We start from the raw sequence: 5,249 nt of genomic DNA, 5'->3' as shown, positions 1-5,249 counted from the left end.
GCGCCCGGAGGGGGCGGGGCCGCGGGCACCTTCTTCCTGCGCCCACCCCGCCCTCAGGAATGCTGCATGGCTTCCCCATAGCGGCGGTGGGAGCCTCGGCCGGGGAGAGCCCGCTCGGGGGCAGGAAGTGGCCCGGCCCTCCTCGTGGAGGGCGTTTCCGGAGCGCCTACTGTGCTCCTTGCCGGGGTGGGGGTCGTTACCGAGTGGGAACTTCTGCAAATTCTGACTTTTGTCACTTCGCGCCCCGCACAAGATGTCCTGCCGGCGGTGCGATTGGTCCCGTTGCTTCGAGGGGAAACTGAGGCCACTTAGTCCGGGCACTTACCCGCAGCTAGTTAAGGACTAGGCTCTGATGGGGACGCTTGTTACGACCTCAATGGCGGGTAGAATCTGGGAGGCCGCCTCCGACCTAAGCCCAAAAAGCACATGATCAGGCTCACAGGGGGCGGCCAGAGGTGAAAACAGCCAACGCTTTACAACGACGCTGTGCGGGGCACTTCGTGTGTGTCATCCCGTCTCATCCTCGGGTGATGGGGTATGTGTTGTCCTATGTAAGTCTCTGGCTTACTCATGAGCCGCAGAGAGGTTCTTGATTTGCTTTTGTCACACAGTCAACCGGTGTCACTCAGCCCAGGTCGGTCGATAGTGAAGCCTGATCCCTTACCCCTTGTGCCTGGCCTTAAACGATCAGTCCAGGAGCTCCCGGAGTTCCTGTCTGGTTTCTTTTTCCTCTTCTGCCAGTTACACCCTACTCCAGAAGGTTTTCCTTGGCCTCCCCCACCCCAGTCAGTACATTCTTCCCTGCTCTCTGCTGTGGGTACCACATACTGTGATATTTCTGTTAACCAACCTCTTAGGGCATCCCCCCACGCCCCCCAGCCCTGTACCCGGACACGGCTAGGTCCAGATATCTAGGGCCCTTGAGCTTGGAAATCGCTTTGAAAACAGCTTTTGGACTTAATTACCCTTTAGCAATGGAGAACTCTAGGAACAAAACTCTTAATTTTTTCCAAACAAGCCCTAAGCCAATCAGAATGCTGATTAAAGATTGTTAAGGTTTCACCTGGACACCCCATAGAAGCCAGACTTCCTGCAAATGTTAAAAACCTCCTCACGGCAGCGGGTGAAATGTCAGTGGCACTGCCTATTGCTCTCCATTTCACAGACAGGGAAACTAAGGCCCAGAGTGTGGGTCAGAAACAATTTTTTTGGCCGGGGAAGTGGTGCTCCCCCCACGGCCCTGTGAAAGAAAAAGCCACGTCTGGGTTGCCTTAGGTAAGAAATGTAAAACCAATGGGCCTTGGCCTCTAGGAAATGTATGGGACAGGGACCTTCAGAAGAGGGGAGCCCCAGGGGGAAATGGGTGTGACCAGGTGAGCCTGGAGAGGGGGCTCCGGTAGTGGCTGCTGAGCTTGAACTCCGCACTAGGCGTTCTTCTCCTGTATGCCTAAGAGCCACATTCTGCCCTTTCTGGGGAAGCCACTGGGGGCCTGGGCTAGAGGAAGAGACCTCACCGTAAATTGTGCCTGCAGCAGCCCCTTAGACCAGTGTTTCCCAAGTCTGGTGCTAGATGTGGTTGGGGAAATGGAAGCGGGGGAGTGCTGCCTCCTCCTCCACCTGAGAGCTGCATAACAAAGACCTGGAGCCCCTCCTCCCTCCTGGAGGACGGGGTAGGGGTGGAGGGAGGCTGGTAGCCGGTCAGATTTTGCACGTAAGGAAGCTTCACAGATAAAGCCTAAGTGCAATTAGAGTTTGAGAATTACCGTGTCAAGTTTCTGAACTAGTAAGTATCAGAATTTAAAATGTGTAGATTCTCTAAGCCAGTAATTCCACTTCTAGGAATCTGTCTTTTGAAGTAGCTGTACAACAAAGATAAATGCTTATGGAAGATGTTCTTTGCAGAACTGTTCATTCGGGAAAATTGCAAACAACTAAATACCCCTCACCAGGAGCTGGCCCATTATAGCAACTCTGAGACCTCTCTACCGCAGGCTCTTAAAATGGGGTAAGTTGGTGCACGCTAATGTAGGGGCATGACCAAGGTATATTTATTGACAGCTTACAGTGTCCCAACAAGGAGGGACTTTGGACATAGTTGGTGAGAACTTTAGTGGGAAAACTTTTTCCAAGTGATAAGTTATTGTCATTTTTCTCTCCCCCACTTTCTTTTTTCTTTTTCTTTTTTTTTTTTTGAGACAGAGTCTCGTTCTGTCGCCCAGGCTGGAGTGCAGTGATGCGATCTCAGCTCACTGCAACCTCCACCTCCCAGCTGCAAGCGATTCTCCTGCCTCAGCCTCCTGAGTAGCTGGGACTAAAGGCGCCCACGCCCACCACCGTGCCCAGCTAATTTTTGTGTTTTTAGTAGAGACTTGAGTTTTGCCGTGTTGGCCAGGCTGATCTTGAACTCCTGACCTCAAGTGATCCACGCCTCAACCTCCCAAAGTGTTAAGAATACAGGTGTGAGCCTAGCCTTCTCCTCCTCTTTCTAAATTAAAAAGAAATATTGTGATAAGAAGCTCCTCCTACCTTTTTTCCCCATGTTTGAAGAAACTGGGTTGCTAAGGGAAGAAAAGACTTGCCTAATAGGAGTTTGGGGTCCTGACCCCTGGAAGGGAGCTGGGGATAGACTAGGAGAGGAAGGAGAGGTGGAAAGGCATCCAAGCCCAGACCAGCCTGGCTGCCCAGGTCATCTAAGTCAGTTCCCTGCCTCCGTACCAGAAAAACCCAAACAGGAGGCTCTTGGATGTGAGGCTCCAGGTTCATCCTGCCAGTTTCTAGTGAACTTGGTGATCACATAGGTTTAAATGAATAAATCCACTTTTGTTAAAAAAAAAAAAAAAAAGTGAGCTGCTTCCTTTTTTTTTTTGAGACAGAGTTTCGCTCTTGTTGCCCAGGCTAGAGTGCAGTGGCGAGATCTCGGCTCACTACAACCTCCGCCTGCCAGGTTCAAGTGATTCTCCTGCCTCAGCCTCCTGAGTATCTGGGATTACAGGCATGCACCACCACGCCCGGCTAATTTTGTATTTTCAGTAGAGACCGAGTTTCGCCATGTTGGCCAGGCTGGTTTTGAACTCCTGACCTCAGGTGATCTACCTGCCTCGGCCTCCCGAAGTACTGAGATTACAGGTGTGAGCCACCACACCTGGCCACCGCTCCCTTTTTGATGGAAGTGGGGAAAGGCACCAGCATTCACTGAGAATCCATATGAGCCAAGTTGCATCTCAGGATAAAGGAGAAGATGGGGTTCTGTGGGGTAGAGGGAAGAGTCCAACAAAGGCCAGGGAGAGTGAAAGTGTTCAGGAAACAACTGGATTGGTTGAGATGGAAGGGCTGTGAAGGCCAGGATGAAGAATTTGGATTTGGCAGTGTGGGCAGTAGAGAGCCCCAGCTGGTTCCTGCGGAGAGCTGGGGAGAGACTGGAGGGAGGATAGTTGGTGACTCAGCTCTGGATAATTGAGGCTGAGCGGATGGAGACCCGCCTCTGAGATCTAGGGAGATTTGTGGCTGTTATGTGAGGTTCTGCATTTTCATCTAATGTTGATAAGTGGAATTCCACATCTTCCTCCTGAGAAGTCTTGCAGTGTCTTGTTGGTCAACCACAATTTGCCTAGCTTTCTCCTAGTTGTTGGGTATTTACTCACGTAACTAATTTCTGAGTGCCCACCTGTGTCTGGCTGTGTGCCTATGGCTGGAAAACCTACAGCCAAGCTTACTCCTGAAGGCTTTGGGCGACAGTGCCTTGCGGTGGGAAGGCTGTGGCCCTGGGACTTGGTTACTAGCCAGGTGATTTAGGAAAATCATCCACACCTTCTGAACCTCCCTTTTCTCATGTTGTGGAAATACAAGGCTTCGGTGAGAGTCAAAGAAAACAGGCACACCCCTTGTTTCATTGTGCCTTGCTTTTTTGCGCTTTGCAGGTACTGCATTTTTTTCAAATTGAGGGCTTTTGGCAACCCTGTGTCGAGCAAAGTCTACCAGCATTATTTTTCCAAAAGGATGCTCAGTATGTGTCTCTGTGCCACATTTTGGTAATTCTTGAAATATTTCAAAGTTTGTTATTATAATATCTAGTATGGTGATCTGCGATCAGTAATCTTTGATGTTACTATTGTAATTGTTTTGGGGCATCATGAATGATGCCTGTGTAAGATGGTAAACTTAATCCATCAATATTGTATGTGTTCTGACCGCTCCACCAACCAGCTGTTTGCAATTAGTAATCGTACAGTGGCCTCTAAGTGTTCAAGTGTAAGGAAGAGTTGCAAATCTCTCACTTCACATCAAGAGCTAGAAATAATTAAGCTCAGTGAGAAAGGCATGTTGAAAGCCAAGATAGGCCTTTTTTTGTTTTTTTAGTTTTTAGTAGAGACGAGGTCACGCTATGTTGTCCAGGCTGGCCTCCAACTCCTGGGCTCAAGTGATCCTCCTGCCTCAGCCGTCCAAAGTGTTGGGATTAAAGTTGTGAGCCACCATGCCCCGCCTCTGGAGTAGCACTTTTAATTTCACTCAAGAACTATTGGCTGGGCGTGGTGGCTCACACCTGTAATCCCAGCTACTGGGGAGGCTGAGGAGGGAGAATTGCTTGAACCTGGGAGGCAGAGGTTGCAGTGAACTGAGATCACGCCACTGCACTCCAGCCTGGGCGACAGAGCAAGACTCCGTCTCAAAACAAACAAACAAAAACTATCTGGCTAGGTCTGGTGGCTCATGCCTGTAATCCCAACACTTCGGGAGGCCGAGGCAGGGGAAGGTCTCTTGAACCCAGGAGTTTGAGGCCAGCCTGAGCAACATAGCAAGACCCCCTCTCAACAAAAAATAATCAGCTGGGCATGGTGGCGAATGCCTGTAGTCCCAGCTACTTGGGAGGCTGAGATGGAGGAAGGCTTGAGCCCAGGAGGTTAAGGCTGCGGTGAGGTATAATTGTGCCACTGTACTCCAGCCTGCGTGAAAGAGTGAGACCCTGTCTCAAAAATTGGCCAGGCGCCGTGGCTCATGCCTGTAACCTGAGCACTTTGGGAGGCCAAGGCAGGTGGGATCACTTTAGGTCAGGAGTTCGAGACCACCCTGGCCAACATGGTGAAAGCCCATCTGTACTAAAAAGAAAAAAAAAACAAACAAACAAAATACAAAAATAAATAAAGAAAAAGGTGCTATTCCAGTGAACACAGTAATAAGAAAGGGAACAGCCTTATTGCTGATATGGATAAAATTTGAGTGGTCTAGATAGATGATCAGACCAGCAACAACAT

General features: G+C 50.0%; 1 long non-coding RNA gene across 1 annotated transcript; it reads left to right on the top strand.

The window, feature by feature from the left end:
• Positions 1-198: 198 nt before the first annotated feature.
• Positions 199-2,842, top strand: LOC134729673 (uncharacterized). Its single transcript, XR_010110965.1, has 2 exons — positions 199-1,783; positions 1,903-2,842. It is a non-coding gene; the product is annotated as an uncharacterized LOC134729673 (long non-coding RNA).
• The last annotated feature ends 2,407 nt before the right edge of the window (positions 2,843-5,249 follow it).

The sequence above is a fragment of the Pan paniscus genome, chromosome 21 (assembly GCF_029289425.2).
Source record: "Pan paniscus chromosome 21, NHGRI_mPanPan1-v2.0_pri, whole genome shotgun sequence".
In the NCBI taxonomy this organism is placed as follows: domain Eukaryota; kingdom Metazoa; phylum Chordata; class Mammalia; order Primates; family Hominidae; genus Pan; species Pan paniscus.
This window is presented reverse-complemented; position numbering and strand designations above follow the sequence as displayed.